This window comes from Canis lupus, chromosome 22 (genome assembly GCF_011100685.1).
Source record: "Canis lupus familiaris isolate Mischka breed German Shepherd chromosome 22, alternate assembly UU_Cfam_GSD_1.0, whole genome shotgun sequence".
NCBI classification, from domain to species: domain Eukaryota; kingdom Metazoa; phylum Chordata; class Mammalia; order Carnivora; family Canidae; genus Canis; species Canis lupus.
In genome coordinates this window covers 22,547,106-22,570,485 of record NC_049243.1, presented here as the reverse complement: position 1 = coordinate 22,570,485, position 23,380 = coordinate 22,547,106, and the positions used below count along the sequence as shown (strand labels likewise).

At 35.6% G+C, this 23,380-nt stretch overlaps 1 pseudogene; it reads right to left on the bottom strand.

Annotated features, from left to right (window-relative positions):
- Nucleotides 1-13,474: 13,474 nt before the first annotated feature.
- Nucleotides 13,475-14,843, bottom strand: LOC485484 (annotated as a pseudogene).
- Between the last annotated feature and the right edge of the window lie 8,537 nt (nt 14,844-23,380).

The following is a 23,380-nucleotide window of genomic DNA, read 5'->3' as shown; positions in this document are numbered from 1 at the left end:
TCCTGAAAAGTATCAGATGTTATAGCATAATCTGTGCCTATTTTTGGCCTCCGTACTTCTATCATCTTGTCAGACAGGCAGAGGTTTAGGAATTTAAATTGAGTGAAGACATTTTCAGATTGGTCGCTGAAACTTTTCACAAAATGTTGTTACTTTTAATTTCCAGTGACACTTTACAAGTCATTTGCCGAGCTTGCACATTTGAAGCAGCATCTCATTAGGTAAACTGCCAGTACTAATATTCTCTATTTATTTGTTGTAAATTTTTGCATAAGTAGGAGATAGTAACTCATATTGATTTTTGTGTTTAAAAATGTGGCAGGTGAAATAAAATGAACAGGGAGGGTATCAGATATAAAATTTAGTATTTATCATAAATTCAGAAAGATCTTGAATATCGTGTTGGCAACTTTGAGAGTTTTATTGACTTAGACCACAATTATGGTATTGCTCTGCAAATTTTTTCTCTTAAGACATAACTTTGATGTGATCGGAAGTTAAAGATATTCTCTCTTTGAAATTCAAGTTGACCTAAAAGAAATCAAACATTTCCCATATACCCTGCCTCCCATTATATTTGCCCCATTTCTGTATCATTTTTAGTTAGAAGTTATGCAAGAGAATCAGATCTAATTTAAAAAATAAATATCTCTTTGTGGAAAATCACTTTTGTGTTGTAATAGTTATATGTAATTTAAATTTTGTCATTTGCTTAGATATACAATAATTGAAATTGTAAATCATGGAAAGAATTTCTTATGAATTCCTTTGACATGTGTTTAATGGATATGTGTGTCTAATCCTAAAAAACTTTTAAATATCTTTACTTTAGAATCTATGAGATAATTTTCAACTTATTTTTAATGGTCATACAATGGTCATAATGTCCACTGTACATTAATTACACTGGAATTAAAAATTTGTTTTAATTTTAAAAATAAAAAATTGAAAGGTCTATAAAAATTGAACAAAACATTTCATGTTCTTTAAAATGAATGTGTCAGTAGGTACTTAAAATTAATTAATAAATTATGTAATAAATTACATTCTGGTATGAAAAGGATTCATGGCATCACAAGTGAATCAAATCTACAAACTATTCCTTTTTAATTTTACAATTCTACAAGGTAACATATATTGAGACACATTGCCCATGTGTGTCTAACAACATTAGGCTATGTGTGGACTTGCATTAAAAGATCATGTGCTTTACAACTAATAACTTCAGCATAGTTTTCATTGCAGATACATAGTATTTCAAAAAAACATTACAGTTGTATAATAAAAAGATATAAGAAACACCCATGTATTGACCCAAGATTCCATTTAAAAGACAAATGCTATTCTCTTTAAACTCCGTTCAAGCCCATTCTATTCTCTTCCTTCTCACAGGAAATCTTCCTTTTAAACCATTCATACAGCATCCTTTTGCTTTTTTTCATAGACTTGCTGTATGTGTTTGTATCCTCAAATAATATATTGTGCCATTTTGTTAACTTGAAAACATGTAAATGCAATGAAGTCCTATGTTTTCTCAAAAAATTTCTTTATTCCTCAACCTTATAATTATGGTATCTATTGACTTGATGTTCCATATAACTGAGAGTGATTCATTTTACCACTCTTCTAAACTGTATTTGTAGAATAATATTTTGTAGGATAAGTTAATGTTTTGCAATTTATTTCTTCATTCTCCTTGTGAATATTAGAATATTTCAATTATTTTATCCCTATTCTTAAGGTACATGTGCAAGTACATGCCAACCCAATTATTTTTAAAATGATTACACCAAATTGTACAGCAGGAAGCCCTTCATAGGTGTTTCCATTGCTTCTTTTTTCTCCAAAACTTGATATTATCAGCCTTTATGTTTTCTAGACTTGTATATGTAAATAATTTCTCACTGCGGATTCAATTTGCATTTCCTTGATCATCAGTGTAAATGTAAATGCATTGCCATATGTAAATTATGAAATTATAACCATAAATAATTCAGGTTTCTTCTTTTCTGAGGTCTTCATGGTTTTGATCATTTTTATCAGTTTTTTATTTATGTTTTTACGTTTTTATTTAGTTTTACATTTATTTTGTTTTACTTATAGAATTTCTTTATATACTGTAGTTATTGATTCTTTACTAGATATGTGATTTACAAATATTGTTTGGCCACTGTAGCTTATCTTTTCAATTTCTTTCATAAAATCTAGTGATAGATTTTACATATCTATCTAGATCAGTTTTAGTTGCAATTATTTTGTTCTAGAAATTTAGCTTTTTATATAGATTTTAATTATCAAAGAGTTGAAAGTAGTTTCCTATCATTTTTTTTAAATTGTACAGCATTTTATTTCTATTTTCTTTTTTATTCATGTAAGTTTATTTGTGGCTTCTTTCTTAGAATCTTGAGCAGGCTTCTGATCTGTGTTTCCTTATTTTCTCCAGGTACTCTTTTTGTCTCACTCATGGTGCTTTATTCTGGTGTGGGGGGCGGGGTGTACATACTGAGCTTGTATTCGTGGTTTTGGAACTAAATATGTGGGGCTGATCTGATGCCTGATTGTGGGTTCTTCCAGATTTAATTTTCAATTGATTCTGATCTGCCCTTTTCACTTGATCACCACCAGACTGCTGTAGTGATTTCTGAGCACTCAAACAGTATAAATTCAGGCTATAAACTCTAATCAGATTATCTGTGTCCAGGGCTGTGGAATTAACATATTATGAAACATGGTAAATTATACAGTGATCCTTTGCTGATTAAAATGGTAACGTGTCTAAAAATCTTGGACTCTTTAAACATGGGCCATCAAAAATATTTAGCCAGAATTTGTCCTTAGATACTATTAAAACTTGCCAGTGGGCAGCCCTGATGGCTTAGTGGTTTAGCACTGCCTTCAGCCCAGGGCATGATCGTGGAGACCCAGGATCCAGTCCCACGTCAGGCTCCCTGCATGGAGCCTGCTTCTCCCTCTGCCTGTGTCTCTGCCTCTCTCTCTCTCTCTCCTTCTCTCTCTCTGTGTCTCTCATGAATAAATAAATAAAAATCTTTAAAAAACTAAAAATAAATAAAACTTGCTAGAATACAGTTTAGTTTGGCTTTGTATATACATAAAATGAAATGAAAAGCTCATCTATTATTCAAGTGCAGGCCAAGTCCTCAAAATTGCTTTTGTTTACAAACTCCATTTAAAGCAACAATTAGCACCCACACCAAAAATCACAAGATATCCACATCAATACCTTCTCCAAAATGTTGTTTTCTTATTGTATTAGCACAAATGGGGAAGCAGGGTTCCACTGTTTTATATGATCCATCTCTAAAAGAAAGTTTGTCCTGGCTCAATGTGAAAGATATGTCTCTTGTCACACAATGAGAAAAATATTAAAATCCTTCTTTTTAATATATGAGTGTAGTAGATGGGAAAATATAAGTATGATTATGGCTTACAGAATTGGATCTATGCCAGAAATAGTATTCATATTATTTTCCTTTTTATGTTATGCAATATTTCCATTCCTTTACTCTATTACCTTAAGCCTCTCTGGTCTTTGTTTCTGTTATTTTACTCGACACCACACACAGACAATTTCAATGTAAAACACTGTTTAAAAGCATTCTGAAAGGTATTAACAGTCACTATGTCAAGACTTAATATAAGATTTTGAAGGTAGTTTTTAACCTTTTCAGCTTCTAAATTGTAGCTTGTCTTATTAAAAACACTTTCTTCTTTTCCCATGAAAGTTATTGTTTTTATTAAAAACAAGAAAATGTATCAAACAATCCAGAGATCCTCATTCTGTGCATTCAGGATGTGACAGGGAAAGTGATATTATCACAAACAATGACTGCTTATGTTCATTTATTATGCAAAATGACCCAGATGATCAGTTTCTTGTTGAAAATTGTAAAAGCAGAAAAGGTTCAGAATGTCATAAAAGCAAAAAAAAAAAAAAAAAAAAAGATATTTTCATGAATTCATTGACCTTTCCATTAATATCATAACAGAGCATAATCACTAAGGCTTTTAAATTAGCAAGGTAGCTCAATATAGAGGGACGGCTTGAGAAGTCTCAGGGGCTTATGTTGCCAGAACAAGATCCTGACACTAAAAGTAAAAGGGTAAATGAGAATCATGTTTAGTGATGACCTTTAGGTCCCACAGCTGCTTATCACATATCTTGTCTTTTTGCCTTACTGTTGCACTTTAGCTTATTAAAATTAATTGTGTTCTATTTTAGATGTTCAGAATTTTTAGCTCATAACCTTCGCTGTTGAATGAACAGTAACGTTTTCTTTTTTTTCTATATTCTTGATGTAGAATGATAATTCCAATTATGTGATTTAAATAAATATACTAAGTAAAAGAAATCTTGTAATTTTGTTAGAAAATAAAAATTAAAAGTTAAATTATAAGAATTAAAAAGGTCACAAAACAAGTTTTAATAAGGAAGGGATTTTTTTGAGTAATAAAAAGAATAAACTAAGGTTATGCAACAAATATATTTCCTACAATGGGAATTTAAATGCCTTTTTGTATATCTGACCTAATTTTTACTACTGACATATACCCTATATTCAGAGAAAAACCTATACCCTTTCTGATTGATAATGTTATGGAGAATGCTTTAATAGTTTATTTCCTGGTGTCTCTACCCACAAGGAAGTAGGTAGTCATTGGGAAGTATACTATTGAATGTCCAGTGTAAATGTACAATGTGTTTTGTCCTTTTATAAAAGGAATGATTAGGCACTTGTCTTGTTAGATGATGCTTTGTTGTTTAAATTACTATATTTCTACAAAGTTTATATTTAATATAAATATGGGCTGATGAAGGGAATTTTACAGCAAAATATGTCAGTGATATATATTTGAATAATATATTGATTAGTCCAAGCTCTATGACTTTCATATTGTATGTGTGTTTAGTAAACACAAAAAAACAATATGCTTTACATATATATACATATATATACATGGTTATTTAATCTTCTCAACATCTATAGGAGCTATGTATCACTTTTGTTCTTACTTCCAAGTGAAAGAACTGGAACAAGAAAGGTTTGTCCCAAGAAGAAAAGCTTACTTTGGATTGGAGGGACATACTATTTTCTTTCCAACCCAGGACACCTTTAAGAGTGAAAGTACAGGGGTGCCTAGATGGCTCAGTGGATGAAGTGTCTACCTTCAGCTCAGGTCATGATCCTGGGATCCTGAGATCGAGCTCCACATTGGGCTCCCTGTTCAGCAGGGAGTCTGCTTCTCCCTCTCTGGATCCTCCTGCCTGTGCTCTCTCTCTCCTTCTCTCTCTGTCAAATAAATAAAATCTTTTTTTTTTTTAATATTGAAAGTAGAAAAATGAGTTCAGCAAACATAATCAGACTGTCCCAGAAAACTCGGATGCACGGTCACTTTACAATAAGTACATGGCAAAACTGGAACTGAAATCCAAACATTCTGACCATGTAGCTGCACCCTTAAACTTATCCTTTACTACCTTCAAACTAGTGTCATTAATTTATGAGTCACACTTTGTATTTTATTCCATTCTTCAAACATAGTATATACTGGTTACCAGTGCTAGGGTAGAACTCCATTTACATGGAGAATAGCAAAGATCATCATTATGCCAACCATCAGGAACAGACGTTAAAACACTTTTGCCCATTGCATCTTGGTATCAGAGTCACCAAGAAAACACAACACAACCAAGTACTAGATGAAGCAGTGCTTTACTCACATAGAGAAAAGATAGAGCAAAATTAGCTTCAGTAATGAGCAACAGTATTCCATGGTCAGTCATATCCTCCCAACAGCTGATGTAGGGCAATTAGCCTGCACAACACTCTTCTAGTGCTCTAGAAGGAGGATCCTATTCTCTCTCCACAGGGTCTGGATAGTTTTGGAGTTGGCCATGTGTCCTATGATGCACACACTTAAGCAGAACAAAAGAATATGCATTGAGTCTGAAACAAGATAAGTTATTCCCACATATGGAAATAAGCCCTTCATAGGCAATGAGGGCTTTTATCTCTCAGTAGAAGTATTCCAGGCCCAAGGCTCTAGCTGGGCAAGCCTGGGAGGTGAAACCATAGGAGGTCACACAATGGCTGCTTTCCCAAAATGTTCTGTTTTGTTGGGCTTTTTATAAACTAAAAGCTAACATCTATTGGGGCCACATGATTTGCCAGAAACTGTGCTCAGTGAGGGTCTTCATCTTTAAACAAGTAGACCATGTGTTAACATAATTGAATTTACATTCTTTTAGAGAGGAGAAACAATGGATAATAAAAAATAAACCACAAAGAAATGAAGAATATGATCTTATGATATAGAAAAACACAGATGTTTAACATTAGGATGTTAACAAGTGATATAGCAGATTAAGTGGGTGCGGATCCTGGTAGGTGGGTAGATAAGATCATAGGAATTTAGGGGAAACTGCTAAGCTACCTGCAGTTTTCACAGAGAATCAAGGTCATTAGGAAAACAATTAGGGAACAGTTAAGGGAAACCATTAAAAACATGACCCTTGAGCTGACATCAGAAAAATAGGGAGTACACTATGAAATATCTCAAGAAAATAATTACCTGGAAAAAGGAATAGCTGGTACAAAGGTTCTAAGGTGAAAAAGAATTGGCGTGTTCAAGGAACTGAAGATAGAGTAACTGAAACCAAGCAAGTTAGGCAGATAGAGTGTCAGTTCAGTTTGGAAATCTAGGCAGATGCTTTAAGATCATGATAAGGCATTTGATTTTCCCCCAAATTTTGGGAAACTTTTGAATGGTCTTTAGTTCTTTTATTAAAATATTTATTGAGCTCCTGAGGGAGAAATACGTCGCAACACAAGCATCCATCCAAAAACTGGAAAGAACTCAAATACAAAAGCTAACCTTGCACCTAAAGGATCTGGAGAAAAAACAGCAAATAGATCCAACTACACCCAGCAGAAGAAGAGAGTTAATAAAGATTCGAGCAGAACTCAATGAAATAGAGACCAGAACTGTGGAACAGATTAACAAAAGCAGGAGTTGGTTCTCAAAACCATTAGCCAGCCTTATTAAAAAGAAGAGAGAAAAGACTCAAATTAATAAAATCATGAATGAGAGAGATCACCACCAATACCAAGAAAATACAAAGAATCTTAAAAACTTATTACGAGCAGTTTTACGCCAATAAATGAGGCAATCTAGACGAAATAGATGCATTTCCGGATACCACAAACTACCAAAACTGAAATAGGAAGAAATAGAAAACCTGAACAGGCCGATAACCGGGAGGAAACTGAAGCAGTCATCAAAAACCTCCCCAGCACAAAAGTCCAGGGCCAGATGGCTTCCCAGGAGAATTCTATCAAACATTTAAAGAAGAAGCCATACCTATTCTACTAAAGCTGTTTGGAAAGATAGAAAGAGATGGAGTACTTCCGAACTCGTTCTATGAGGCCAGCATCACCTTAATTCCAAAACCAGACAAAGACCCCACCAAAAGGAGAATTACAGACCAATATCCCTGATGAACATGGATGCAAAAATTCTCAGCAAGATACTAGCCAATAGGATCCAACAATACATTAAGAAGATGACTCACCATGACCAAGTGGGATTTATTCCCAGGATGCAAGGCTGGTTCAACACTCATAAAGCGATCAATGTGATTGATCATATCAGCAAGAGAAAAAACAAGAACCTTATGATCCTCTCAATAGATGCAGAGAAAGCATTTGACAAAATACAGCATCCATTCCTGATCAAAACTCCTCAGAGTGTAGGGATAGAGGGAACATTCCTCAACATCTTAAAAGACATCTACGAAAAGCCCACAGCAAATATCATTCTCAATGGGGAAACACTGGGAGCTTTTCCCCTAAGATCAGGAACACAACAGGGATGTCCACTCTCACCACTGCTATTCAACATAGTACTGGAAGTCCTAGCCTCAGCAATCAGGCAACAAAAATAAATTCCAAAAATTGGCAAAGAAGAAGTCAAACTCTCTCTCTTTGCAAATGACATGATACTGTACATAGAAAGCCCAAAAGACTCCACCCCAAGATTTCTAGAACTCATACAGCAATTCGGTAGTGTGGCAGGATACAAAATCAATGCCCAGAAGTCAGTGGCATTTCTATACACTAACAATGAGACTAAAGAAAGAGAAATTAAAGAATCAATCCCATCTACAATTGCACCCAAAAGCATAAGATACCTAGGAATAAACCTAACCAAAGAGGTAAAGGATCTATACCCTAAAAACTACAGAACACTTCTGAATGAAATTGAGGAGGACACAAAGACATGGAAAAATATTCCATGCTCATGGATTGGCAGAATTAATGTTGTGAAATGTCAATGTTACCCAGGGCAAATTACATGTTTAATGCAATCTCTACCAAAATACCATGGACTTTCTTCAGAGAGTTGGAACAAATCATCTTAAGATTTGTGTGGAATCAGAAAAGACCCCAAATAGCCAGGGGAATATTAAAAAAGAAAACCATGGCTGGGGGCATCACAATGCCAGATTTCAGGTTGTACTACAAGGCTATGGTCATCAAGACAGTGTGGTACTGGCACAAAAACAGACACATAGATCAATGGAACAGAATAGAGAATCCAGAAGTGGACCCTCAACTTGATGGTCAACTAATATTCGACAAAGCAGGAAAGACTATCCACTGGCAAAAAGACAGTCTCTTCAATAAATGGTGCTGGGAAAATTGGACAGCCACGTGCAGAAGAATGAAACTAGACCATTCTCTTACACCATACACAAAGATAAACTCAAAATGGATGAAAGATCTAAATGTGAGACAAGATTCCATCAAAATCCTAGAGGAGAACACAGGCAACATCCTTTAGGAATTTGGCCACAGCAACTTCTTGCAAGATACATCTATGAAGGAAAGAGAAACAAAAGCAAAAATGAACTATTGGGACTTCATCAAGATAGGAAGCTTTTGCACAGCAAAAGAAACAGTCAACAAAACTAAAAGACAACCTACAGAATGGGAGAAGATATTTGCAAATGACGTATCAGATAAAAGGCTAGTATCCAAGATCTATAAAGAACTTATAAACTCAACAGCAAAGAAACAAACAATCCAATCATGAAATGGGCAAAAGACATGAACAGAAATTTCACAGAGAAATACATAGACATGGCCAACAAGCACATGAGGAAATGCTCTGCATCACTTGCCATCAGGGAAATACAAATCAAAACCACAATGAGATACCACCTCACACCAGTGAGAATGGGGAACATTAACAAGACAGGAAACAACAAGTGTTGGAGAGGATGTGGAGAAAGGGGAACACTCCTGCACGGTTGGTGGGAATGTGAACTGGTGCAGCCACTCTGGAAAATTGTGTGGAGGTTCCTCAAAGAGTTAAAAATAGATCTGCCCTACGACCCAGGAATTGCACTGTTGGGGATTTACCCCAAAGATACAGATGCAGTGAAATGCCGGGACACCTGCACCTTGATGTTTCTAGCAGCAATGGCCACGATAGCCAAACTGTGGAAGGAGCCTCGGTGTCCAACGAAAGATGAATGGATAAAGAAGTTGTGGTTTATGTATACAATGGAATATTACTCAGCTATTAGAAACGACAAATACTCACCATTTGCTTCGATGTGGAGAGACCTGGAGGGTATTATGCTGAGTGAAATAAGTCAATTGGAGAAGGACAAACATTATATGGTCTCATTCATTTGGGGAATATAAAATTAGTGAAAGGGAATAAAGGGAAAGGATAGAAAACGAGTGAAAATATCAGTGAGGGTGACAAAACATGAGAGACACCTAACTCTGGGAAATGAACAAGGGGTAGTGGAAGGGGAATTGGGTGGGGGTTTGGGGTGACTCGGTGATGGGCACTGAGGAGGGCAGGATGAGCACTGGGTGTTATGTTATATATTGCCAATTAAACTCCAATTAAATATATATATATACCGTGAGCCAGGCGCTATACTAAGTTATATGAAGAGTTAAAAAAGCTGGTAAGGGAAATGAGTAAAATTTTTAAATAGAATGTTCAGGATAAAAAAAAGTGTTCAAGATAAGCCTCATTGAGAACACAAAATCTGAATAAAGACTTGAAACTGGGTTGGGAGAAAGCCGTCTGGATATTGGAGTGACGGTGGTGGGGCCATTCCGGCTAGTGCAAAAGCTTTCAGCTGAGAGGATATATGTTGCGTTCTGGATCAAGCCAAAAAGCCTGCATTCTGGAGTAGAGTGGGAGGGAGCTGTAACAAGGTAATAGCTCAGAATGTGATGAGAGAAGAAAAGAAGAGGAAGGGCAGGCAGATCTTGTAGAGCTTTGTAAGCAATTAGAAAGGCTTAGCCTTTTACTTTGATTGACATGGAGATCTATTAGCCAGGTTAGAAGAGAGAAGTAGAATGATTTGCTTTACATTTTTAAAAGGTTACATTGACTGCTTGGCAAGGGAGCAGGTGGAGAAGGGAGGACAATTAGGAAGTTGTAGCCATCCACCTGAAATCCAGTTCCAGCAAAGGAGGTTAGAAGCAGACCAATTTTTAATGGAAATTGAAAATTAACAGTATTTTGTATCAACTAGATGTAGAGTATGAGAGAAAGGAAGAAGTTTAGGATCTTGGGTTGAAAACTGAAAAAAATAGTTTCCATTAACATAGTTGCATTAGACTGTGTAAAGGAGGTTTGGCAGTGCCTGCACGACAGGAGTTCAGGTTTGGACATGTTAATTTTGAGATATGTATTAGACATCCTGGGGAAATGTTAATTATATCTATTAATATCTTAGGCAAATATTAAATAATCATGTAGATATATAAATTCAAGTGATTGCTTTTGTGTAGTTATAAATCTGAGAGCTGATGGCATATAGATGGTATTGAAAGTTATACGAGGAATGAAATATATCTATCTCTAAGGGAGTGATTTCAGAGAAGAAGAGGAGATCATGGGCACTCTAGAATAAAGGAGAGGGGACCAACAAAGGAAATTGAAAGGAGTGACCAGTGATGTAAGAAGAAAACCAAAAGGAAGTAGGATCATAAATCAGATATAAAAAGCAGATTGAAGGATCAAGTAAATTGAAGACTGGAAACACAGTCAGGTTTCATGGCATGGAGTACCTCAGTGGCCATGACAAAAACAATCTCAATGAAGTAAAGTCATTGGACTTAAAATCTGATTGGAATGTGTTTTAAATAATGGAAGGAGAGGCATTTGAAATAACACAGTGAGTAAGTATAATATTTGCGAGGAGTTTTCCTGCAAAGAGATGTAAAAAATAAATGGGAAGGTAGCTGATGGGAAAAGATCAAGGGAAAATTTTGGTTTATATTTGTTTTATTTGTTTCCTTTTATAAAGATGGAGGAACTAATAACAAGTTCGTGTGATAGTATAAAGAGATCTAATAGACAGGAAAAATGTGACGTTAGAAAAAGAAGCACCAATATTTGGAGCAATGTTTTAGAGTAGCGGTGGGGAGAGAGATTGAGTGCCAATGTTGAGAGCCTGATTGTGTGTGGAAAGAGTAACAAGTGACATAGCAGATGAAATGGGTGCAGTTCCTGGTAGGTGGGTAGATAAGATCATGGGAATTTAGGGGAAACTGCTAAGCTACCTGCAGTTTTCACTGAGAATCAAGGTCATTAGGAAGAATAAGTCTAATGAAAATGTATTTGAAACATAAGATAGGGAGCACCTGGGTGGCTCAGTGGTTGAGCATCTGCCTTTGGCTCAGGTCATGATCCTAGGATCCTGGGAATGGGTCCCACTTCAGGATCCCTGCGGGAAGCCTGCTTCTCTCTCTGCCTATGTCTTTGCCTCTCTCTGTGTGTCTCATGAATAAAGAAATAAAATCTTTAAAATAAAAGATAAAAGGAAAGAATGAACATGAAAGGCATGAGGGAAAGTGAAAAGTTTCAATAGGGTTTAAAGGATTCTTAAAATATTCAATGAAATGAGCTAGAAAGACTGCAGTGAGCAGAGAACAGGATATATCAAGAGAATGAAGGGTCTGACGTTATAGGTAATGACAAATTCTAGCATACACTTCTGAGAGTGACCCAGGTAGGGTGAAGGATGATATCAATAGGAGAGAAATTCAAGACATTGAATGTCCAAGTGTCAGGAAGATAAGCTCTAGTGAAATCACTGAGAAAAGTTACCAGAGTCATGTTGAAGAGCTCATCAGTCAAAGATAAAAAGGTTAAAAACTAGGAGAGTCTACTTAGGGCTTGGTAGGAGACAAGAATAAGAAGTAGCAACTGAGAGACTCAGATTACATGGATTCAAAGCTAATTTTTAGAGAGGAGAGGAGAATACTTTGGAAATGGAATGAAAGAGTAAGTAGATTGAGGCTGTGAGAAGCTTAAAAAAAAAAAAAACCCTTCATCAGTTGAGAAGACTGCAGGTAAAATAGTGTCTTCTGTAATAACAAGAAGATACTTCAAAACAACGACTGAGAGTCTAGGAGATTTTTCTCGAGAGAGTATAATGGAAGGTTTTCAAGAGTGATAGTGAAGTAGCAATGGAAAGGGGTTAGAGTGTGTAGGAGCTGCGGGATAACACTGAAGCCAGCAGTTTTGGTTGTTGGACTGATTAAAAACTAAGTGCTGGTAAAATCAAGGCAGAAAAACATAGCAAGGCCATTAAGTGTTAGAGCAGCTAAAAGTCTGGGAATCTCTCCTGACCCTGACTTATGTCAATGGAGGAGGAATCCTGAGGACTCATGGTTTTAGTCTGGGAGATTCTCTCTGGATGCACATGTGAGGAGGAGTGGTCTTGTCCTAGTGTGTATGCACCCTTTGACCACTGTTGGTGGAGATGAGGAATGTGGGACGAATTCTGTGTTATGCCAAGCCTGGAGAGCATCCTATTATCCTTGTAAATGAAGGGAATTTTTTTTTTTTTAATGAAGGGAATTTTTAAGGGGAGAGGGATGGTTTGAGTCCCAGTGTTATAAATGTAGTATGAGCTTTTTATTTTTTTGTCAAATATCAATCTGGCTACCCTGTGGAGGATGGGTCGGAGCCTAGAAAGGAAAAGAAAATGTGGAGAAATCACTATATTTGTCCAAATGAGAGATGATGATGGCTCAGATTAGGGTGCTAAAATGAAAATTCAAAATAATAGATTAATTATATCTATCGGCATTTTTTTTCTTTTTTTTTTTTTTCTCATGAAACTTTTGTTTTAATGGTTCTCAAAATTCTGGGACAGATTTTTGTCAAGTTGTTTCCATTAAAAACATTAAAAGTACTGATTTTAAAAACAATTAATTTAAAACTGCCACACACGACAAAAACACAAATGGTCCACAAAACATTCTCCTTTCCTTCTGAAGGTTTTATGATGCATTGTTACCATTAACCAGTCTTTTACTATTAAACTTAAATGTCCAATTGACACAAACTGTTCTGAGACCATTCTTCTGCCACTGATTAAGACTGGGGTGGATGGTATTGGGGATAATATTCATTTAGCTTTAGCTTTCTTAGCTTTCGGGGCAGACCTGGTGACTTTGCCAGCTCCAGCTGCCTTCTTGTCCACTGCTTTGATGACACGAACAGCAAAATGGCCCAGAGAAGGATAATCAGAGAAGCTCTCAACACACATAGGTTTGCCAGGAACCATATCAACAATGGCAGCATCCCCAGATTTCAAGAACTTGGGACCATCTTCTAGCTTTTTTCTAGAACGATGATCTATCTTCTTCTTCAGCTCAGCAAGCTTGCAAGCAATGTGAGCTGTGTGACAATCCAGCACAGGTGCATATCCAGCACTGATTTGGCCTGGATGGTTCAGGATAATCGCCTGAGCCGTGAAACCAGCTGCTTCCATTGGTGGGTCATTTTTGCTGTCACCAGTCACATTGCCACAATGAACATCTTTGACAGATACATTCTTGACATTGAAGCCCACATTGTCCCCAGGAAGAGCCTCACTCAAAACTTCATGGTGCATTTCAACAGACTTCACTTCAGTTGTAACAATGACCGGAGCAAAGATGACCACCATGCCAGGTTTAAGAACACCAGTCTCCACTCGACCCATTGGGACAGTACCAATACCACCAATTTTGTAGACATTCTGGAGGGGCAGACACAAGGGCTTATCAGTTGGACGAGTTGGTTGCAGGATGCAATCCAGAGCTTCAAGCAGTGTGATTCCACTGGCGTTTCCATCTTTATGGGTGACTTTCCATCCCTTGAACCAAGGCATGTTAGCACTTGGCTCCACATGTTGTCACCATTCCAACTAGAAATTGGCACAAATGCTACTGTTATTGGGGTTGTAGCCAAATTTCTTAATGTAGGTGCTGACTTCCTTAACTATTTCCTTCTATCTCTTCTGGCTGCAGGGTTGCTCAGTGGAATCCATTTTGTTAACACCAACAATTAGTTGTTTTACACCCAGCGTGTAAGTCAGAAGGGCATGCTCACGGATCTGCCCATTCTTGGAGATACCTGGTTCAAATTCACCAACACCAGCAGCAACAATCAGGACAGCACAGCCTGAGATGTAATCATGTTTTTGATAGAGTCTCTGTGTCCTGGGGCATCAATGATTGTCACATAATACTTGCTGGTCTCGAATTTCCACAGGGAAATATCAATGGTGATACCACATTCACGTTCAGCTTTCAGTTTATCCAAGACCCAGGCATACTTGAAGGAGCCTTTTCCCATCTCAGCAGCCTCCTTCTCAAATTTTTTGATAGTTCTTTTGTCGATTCCACCACATTTGTAGGTCAGATGGCCAGTAGTGGTAGACTTGGCCGAGTCTACATGGCCAATGATGACGATGTTGATGTAAGTCTTTTCCTTTCCCATTTTGGTTTAGGTTTAGCGACAGTTTTCACAATACCTGTGTTCTGGCAGCAAACCCACTGTAAAAAAGCTTTTTTTTTTTTTTTTTTGCTTTGGATAGTAGTCCAGGACCCTAAAAATTGTCATGCAAGTTGAAACTGCACAAAGTAATTTTAATCATCAATGATGAAAATTATTATTGTTCTCTGACATTTAAAAATGTCAAAACAAAAAAAAAACTGTTTTCATTTTCATCTTTGGTTTTGCTGTTTTTAGCTTGTAGGAGTTCTGTGACTATTTTGGATATTAGCCCATTATCAGATATATGGCTTGCAATTTTTCTCTGATAGGTTGCCTTTTCATTTTGTTGAATGTTTTCTTTGCTGTGAAGAAGCTTTTTAGTTTGATGTGATCCCACTTGTTTTTGCTTTTGTTGCCTGTGCTTTTGGTGTCATATCCAATAGATCATTGCGAAGATCAGTGTCAATAAAAATTTTCCCTATGCTTTCTTCTAGGATTTTTGTGGCTTTGGGTCTTATATTTAAGTCTTTAATCTGTTTTGAATTGATGGCATGAGAACAGGGTCCAGTTTCATTCTTTGGTATGTTGATATCCAGTTTTCCAACACCATTTATTGAAGAAACTACTCTTTCCCATTATGAATTCTTAGCACCCTTGTCAAACATTGGTTGACTATGTGTGCTTGAGTTGATTTCTGGGCATTCTGTTCTGTTCTATTGGCCTATATATCAGTTATATTTAAGAAGTCACAAAAATAAATGAGGCATAGTTCCTTCTCTTGAGGTGCTCTAGAGGGAATCAAACACACAGACACACACATTTTTTTTTTTTTTAGTGATATGATTGTAATTTAGCTATCAGCCTATATAAACTAACACAATTGAATATCTGTACCTTTCAATCAGGGATCAACAGGTATTGGTCCTTGATATTTCCACCAAGTTTATACTGAGGTATTGCCTAGACAAACTGAATTCTATAAAAATATGTGAAGACTAAAAACACTAATAATATGGAAGTCTATAAACATATATGCCATTTCCACATTGTTTTACAGATCAGAAAACCTGTAAAAACCTATGTACATAGGCACAAAAAAACCTTAATACTTTCTTACTTCCTGTCACCAGATCAGCCTTCTGAAGTATCATTTTATTCCCTTCATCTCCAGCTTCTATACTCTCTAGTCTTATCATTTATTACCATATGATGAAATGCTGTATTAAATTGCCTCTTCAGTACTTAGCATTCTCATCTATTAAAGGTTCATGTGTCTTTGAAGCACCTCCCTACTCTCTTCCTGATTTGAACTCTTCATAACAGCCTTCTCAATTCTTCCAACTCTTTCCTATGGTGAGGTCTTCACATATGCTGTTATTCTGTCTGCCTGGAAAGCTTTTACTTTTCTATTCTTGAAAAAATTTCAATTTAAGTGTCACCTCCTCAAAACAATTTTTCAGGTATCACTTCAGACTAATTAATTTTCTCTCTCATAGCAACTTGTATTTCTCATTCAAATAAGTTGTCAGCAATTAATTAATTGATCATTCAAATATTTGTTTCTTCAATATTTGCATAACCTTGTTTATTTTAAACCCTGTGAAGGTTTAGAGTTGTGTCTGTGTGTTCCCTGTGATGTGCCTATTCCAAACAGAGAAAGATGAGTACATACTTTACATAGATATTTATGTAAGGGAGACTGGATAGATAAAAGAAATGGAGGGGGAAAAAAAAGGAAAGAATAAAGGAAGCATTTACCATCCTACTTACTACCCTCAGAGATGGTGGGAGATCACACTAAAAAATCTGAATGGCCATGAAGTAGAAACAATTGATTAGACTGTTTTGCCATGTGGCCCCATAGCATTTCTTTCTACTGTTTTCATAATCATTATATTTGAAATTAATTGTTTATTATTCATTTTCTCCAATGAATTTTATGGTTCATGTGGAAGAGGACCTCCTCAATCTCCTTTACATGTTTATTCCCAGGGCCTAGAACTGTATCTGCCAAAAATTGTTAATTGAATGGAATTATTAATAAAGGGTGATTTATAATATTTTGTTAACTCCATGATCAAATTGCCTACTCAGAAATTAAACCCTCAGTTAAATACTCTCCTTTAGCCTCTTTTTTCTTTTTACTTTAGCCTCTTAATCGAAATGGGCTCTCATGTTTTATATCAGTTGATTTAAAAAATGATGTGTTTGTATATTAATTCATTTCAATTGTCAGGTCATCAAACATAACCTTTCACCTACTATTTATTTACCTTTCTAACCTTCAGAAAGGAGTATGTCCAGAACAGCTTAATCAAGTTTTAGCACAAGAAAATGGGGACTTAATTTGGCATCTTTGTGCATAAAAACAAGTGAGTTCTTTTAATCTACTATCCCTTCATCTGACATACAAACTTTGATAAATAGAGCAGTAATTTTTGGAGATTATAACATTCATTATCCTTTTTGCTTATCTTCAGTAGCAGGATTTTTTTTTTCCTTTTTTCAAGAGCGATTTTCCTTTTGGCAAGGCTGTTTATTTCTCACAGAATTCTTTTAAAGCAAATGTCATGTGGGGATATCACCAGGTAACCTTAAAGCAAGGCTTTTTTACCACAACTTCATTTTATGGAGTGCTTTTGGAGGAAAAGCCATCTCAAAGCACTGTCAAAATTGGAAACAAAACAAAAGTCACACAGTCAGAAAAATCAATGATCTTTCACATAATCCAAGATTAAATCAAATCAAACTAGCTTTAAGCTTAAACTTTAAAGCCAGTCAGAATTTGACTCACCTGAGAGGCCCAGGAAAGACTAAATTCTGGACACTTGTGTTGCAATAGGAGGCATCCTCTGGGTAATAATTAATGATTTATCCAAGTCTGAATGAGCATTTAGAATCAGCTCATAAAACAGTGGAAAAAAGACCAAACTAACAACTCATCTTAGACCTATGTACTTTCTTTTTATTAATCAGTTTAAATAAAAAACTTGCTTTTGAATTTTACTTTGCATCTAACAGTAAATCAGAAAGCATTGCCTCAGTTGTAAAGAGCCAGACAGTTTCTGTTTTCTTCACTCAAGAGCAAAATTGTTTTACATGTGATATAAAATGATATAAAGGAAAAACATTCTGGAGGCTGCAGATTTGTTCTCATATTCTAAACAATTCTGGAACTAAAAAGCAAGGGTTTCTAAATAGTCTTTCTTTTAACCTAAATTTATTTTAACAGAATTAAATAAAATTAAAAATATGTGTTCACAATATGCTTAGAATAGTTTTTTTGTTGTTTATATATTATCAACTAATTTGATCTTCTTAAAGCAATATATAGGTCATTGGTAATATAATTCCATACATCGGTATATGATAAAGAACAATTTGTAAGTGAGAAGTACCTTGTTTGGAATAATATTTTCTGCAACATGGTGTACCTGCCTATAACTTGTTTTGTATGTATTAACATAATATCAAAAGATACTCATGAATATATGCATGAGAAATATTTTCATAATAGTTTAATGCCAGCATCAATAATTTTATTCTTTTTATTCCGTAGATCTGACTTTGTTAGTATTTTCTCTTCCATTACTATATTCTCTTTAGTTAGGAAATAAATTTGTAGACCAAAAATTGATTTAGAACCAACTGACATCCTCATAGAGGAAGTTTTATAAAATAGAGACTTACTGTCGAAGGAACATTATTGTTGTGGTAGGCAAAATATTGCCTCCTAAAATGAATCCACATCTTAATCCTTGTGAATATGCTAACTTACACAGCAAAAGTGATTAAGAATTTTAGATGGGAGATTATCCTGGGGTTATCTAGGTGGACTCAATTTAATCACAAAGGTCCTTATGTAAGGAGGGTAGGAGTGTATGGGTGTGAGAGAGAAATTGGAGATGTAACATTGTTAGGTTTGATGATGAAGGAAAGGGTCATGAGTTGAGGGATGCAGGTAGCTGGCTTCTAGAAGCTTAGAAATTCAATGAAATGTTCTCCCAGTTGCCCCAGTACTACAGCCCTGCTGACAGTTCCATTTGTACTCAGTGAAGCCTGTTTCAGAGTTCTGACCTCCTCTAAGATAATTTACATTGTTTTTAAGCCACTAAGTTTGTGGTAATTTGGCATAGCACTATAGAAAACTAAAGCAATTGTCTAATGAGAAGAATAAAAGTCATAAGAATAACACAGTACTAAAGCATTCTAGTCATCATGTGAAGCACTTTTCAGGAAATATCTTGTTTCATCTATACAATAACACTAAGAGATACTTAATGTCAATTATTAATCCCATTTTACAGATGCAGAAATGTGTCTTATGGAGGGAAAAAGCATATCCAAAGTATGTAAAACTAGCAAGTGGAAGGGGTGTGATTTGAACATCTAAGCATCTAGTTCTTCTAGTCAAATAGCTTGAGGATAAAAGAAAAATCTAGTGGTCTCCTTTAATCCTAAATAACTTTGGCTCTTTTATTAATTATGTTGCTCATAAAACAGCTTGGATACTAAAAATGTCTGCCCAAGTAGAATAAATGAATTACCAGAGGAAAACTGAATGCAACTTTCTTTTTATTCATTTAACATACTCACAATAAGGTATTGTTCCTTCCTTTATAAATGTTTGTTCTTTGGGCAGGCACCAAGTTGGAACCACCTGTTGCTACCCACCCCCCCTTCCCTCTGGGCTACAGTTGATTGGCCCAGGATTGGGCACCTGTATTAAATTTATTCATATAGTTGCCCCTTCCTGGGCAAACTCAAATTGGTGCTACAAAGACTGTACGTTAACTCTCCTAGACTGGATGGTCCTGCAACACTTGGAGCAGAATGTTTCACCAGGAGGACAAAATAGATAAAGAAAGCTGTTTTCCAAAGAATGAGAAAAGAATTCAGTATAAATTTAGATACACAGTGTTAACATACAAAAAGAACATTAAAATTTTACCTGACCCTGGTTCTAGTATATTACTAAATACAAAATACTACTAAATATTTGTTCTTTCCCTTTGATTCTTTAAGATGCCCTCAAGGCCTTATGACAAATTTTCAATTAAGTTGTCTTCAGTGGAGCGATCTTTCTTGCAAGATGATCACACTTTCATCCTATTGTGCCAGATCCTAGACATAATAATTTGACATCCCTTCTTTTAAAAGAACTTATATTCTGATGAAGTTGATTAAAATGTAATAAAAAAGTCAACATTTTGGGATGCCTGGGTGGCTCAAAAGTTGAGCACCTGCTTTTGGCTCAGGGTGTGATCCCTGAGTCCCAGGATCGAGTCCCACGTTGGGCTCCCTGCATGGAGCCTGCTTCTCTCTCTGCCTTTCTCTCTCTCTCTCTCTCTCTCTCTCTCTCATAAATAAATAAAATCTTTTAAAAAGTCAACGTTTTATGTGCCAAAAAGAAAATGGCATTTATCAGTATATTTCAGGCCATCGGTAATAAACTTTGAAATTATTCAGAAAATCAACATTCAGTTCTCAGCAATTATCATTTTCCAATTTTCCCTTCCTAAAGGCAGATATTCAGGATAAGATTCTAACACTAAACATATAAAAACCTCCTATTCTGTGTCATAACTTATTACCCATGTAATATAGTCAATCATATTCACTCATCAGTTTTCCAATTATGTTTCCCATATTTGATTAATTTCCTCATTAATGTAATAATTGGTGATCATAAAAAATCATTTTCTTACTTCATTACCATGACATATAATTCCTGCTGCTTTCATATCATCATCATCTTCCTGTTCAGCCTTTAATCAATTTACCTTGAAAACAACTGTCCTAGAAATATTGACTTCATATACTTAAAAAAACAACAACACAAAGCCACAGATAATTAATCAATTCCATTTTTTCTGATTATTTTATGGCCAACATGACACTTGCCTCAGTTTCTCCTCTGCTGGATTCAGGTTTTCAGCATACTTAACCTGGGAGGTAGGGCAAAGTTTTAAGACTGAATTCCAGATTTATACTTTGGAATATTTTTAAATTTCACAATGTTCTCCTCAGTCTAAACCAAGATTTCTTGTCTTGTGAATTAATGGCAAAATCCTCTCCTGTTCGATTTTAAGTCTCAGCTGTTCATGACATAGCTTCCATCAGAATTTTACATTTTCCCACAAAGCTGCTGTAAACATATTTACAAACTGGCTAGTGAGGTGCTCTCAACATTCTCTTATTACCTCCTACCCTTCTGCACTCATTGTACTTTGCCCTCCCCCCTTTTTTAAAGATATTATCCACTTATTTGAAACAGATCACAGAGGGGGAGGGAAAGGGACAAGCAGACTCCATGCTGAGCAGGGAGCCCTCCATGGGACTCAATCCTAGGACTCCAGGATCATGACCTAAGTGGAAGGCAGACGCTTAACCAACTGAACCTCCCACATGCCCCTCTCCCTCTCATAAAGCACATCACATGCTGTTTTGTGTCCAAGCCATTTACTGCAATGGCTTTTTCCCCAATTGATTTTGCAGTTTTTGTGAACAGATGTTGTTTTTATTTGTTAATAAAATCTACCAATACACAATTTTGAATGTGGTGGGTGAGCAATAATTATTTATTCGAAAGACACATTGTTTTTCTAAGACTCTGTGTCACTTTTCCATCTACTCCATCTTCTTGCCTTCTGCTTTACTACACCCTAGCCTTCCCTCACATCCCTTCTATTCTTTTATACCACCTTGCTAGTTATTTACCAATGTGGCTACATACCACATTGTAGACTATCAAAGTTAGTTTAAACATTTACTTCTCTCTTTTTTTAAACAAGCACAAACTGAATCTTTTCCAGGGCTCAGTTACAGAAATATATCCTGTGTACAAATATGTCTATGATCTACATACAAATGAATCACCTCATTTTTAAAAGAATGCTTCATTATATTTTAAAAGAAAGCAATATAACGCTTCATTTTCTCAGTTTAAATTCAAAATATTTCATGTTACTTTTGTTTTTGTGCACAGTTTATTTCCAAATTCACATCGGAATATAATTTAACATCTGGATTCATATTTTATATATGTATATATATATATTTTTATATATGTATATATATATGGGTATATATATACACACACACACACACACACACACACAAAGCAGAATGGTTTTTGGCTTAGTGGTGGACTGGATGGGGAGAGATTGGGCTTATCATGTTGGGTCCATCTGATACTGTAAACCACATTTGTAAAAGGATCCAGTCAGACTGATTTTCTGTAGGCTAAGTAGTCCCTTGGAAGATAATCCAATATACGGAAATAGTTACTTCATTTAGTAAGAGAATTAGAGGTGGAGAGTGAAGTGTCAGTCAATACTGATCTCCTGGCTATTTCTGTCCAAACTCTTATTACTTCCCTTTCCACAAATTGAGCTTGAACCTGCAGCAAAAGTCAAATGAATATGATTATATGTATACCGCATGATGTAGCAGTTCACTCCTAACTATATTTCTATCAGGAACACATACATATGTTAGCCAGAAAATAAGTACTAAATGTTCATGACAGCACTACCCCGAATAGCCCCAAATTTAAAACTACAGAAATTCCTATTGAGAGTGGAAATGGTGAATAAATTATGGAACAAAAATACTATACAATGATGAGAACAAACCATCCATTGCTATACTTAATAATCCAAATCCATTTCAAAACCCAAATGTCGAGCAAAAGAAGCCACACACAAGAATATATATGTCTTGCTTGATTTCCTTTATGTCAAGTGAAAAAAAAACTAAATGTGAAAACAACCTATGCTAGAAGGCTGGATAATGGTAGCCTTGAAGAAATGCATAATGACTTTAAGGTGGAATAAGAAGGACTCTGAATGTATTTCAGAAATACTGATAACATTCAGTTTCTTGATCTGAGTGCTGATTACACAAGTGTGGTCAGTTAATGAAAATTTATCAAGTTGTACTATGAGGATATATGAAGGCTTCTATATGGATATTATATTTCAATAAAAAGTTTTTAAAAATATTAATTATTGTTAAGCATCTAAAGACTGTATTCCAATGAAATCTTTCCATTGATTTGTTTCTATTACATGTAAATAAGCTATACATCACCTTAATTTTGTTTCTGTATTTTCTAGGTGCACACCAAATTCTAGAGCTCCTATCTATGTCATGTTGCTAACTTCATATAATTCTTATAGGTTCTAAGAAAAACCTAAGCGTATTTTTTCCAGAAGAGTAAGTAAAGTGCCGCTATTTGCCAGGAGACCTACTTTTTCCTCTGCCCACAAAACTCTTACTCATCTTTGAAGACTGAAGCTCAGCTGTCACCTCCTCTGTGAAATCTTATCCATTTGCACCAGAGGGCAGAAGCTGCTCCCTCTTTGTGAGCCAAGTATAGTGTTAATAACCAATAGCTTTTAAGGCATTGTGTTGGGATCATCTCTTCACAGTTCTGACTTCCCTACTAGACTGTGAGTTTCTCAAGGGCAAGGACATCCCTTTATGCACTCTACTTTTACTGGCACTTAAAAAATACACATATAATACTTAGATATAACTTCAACAA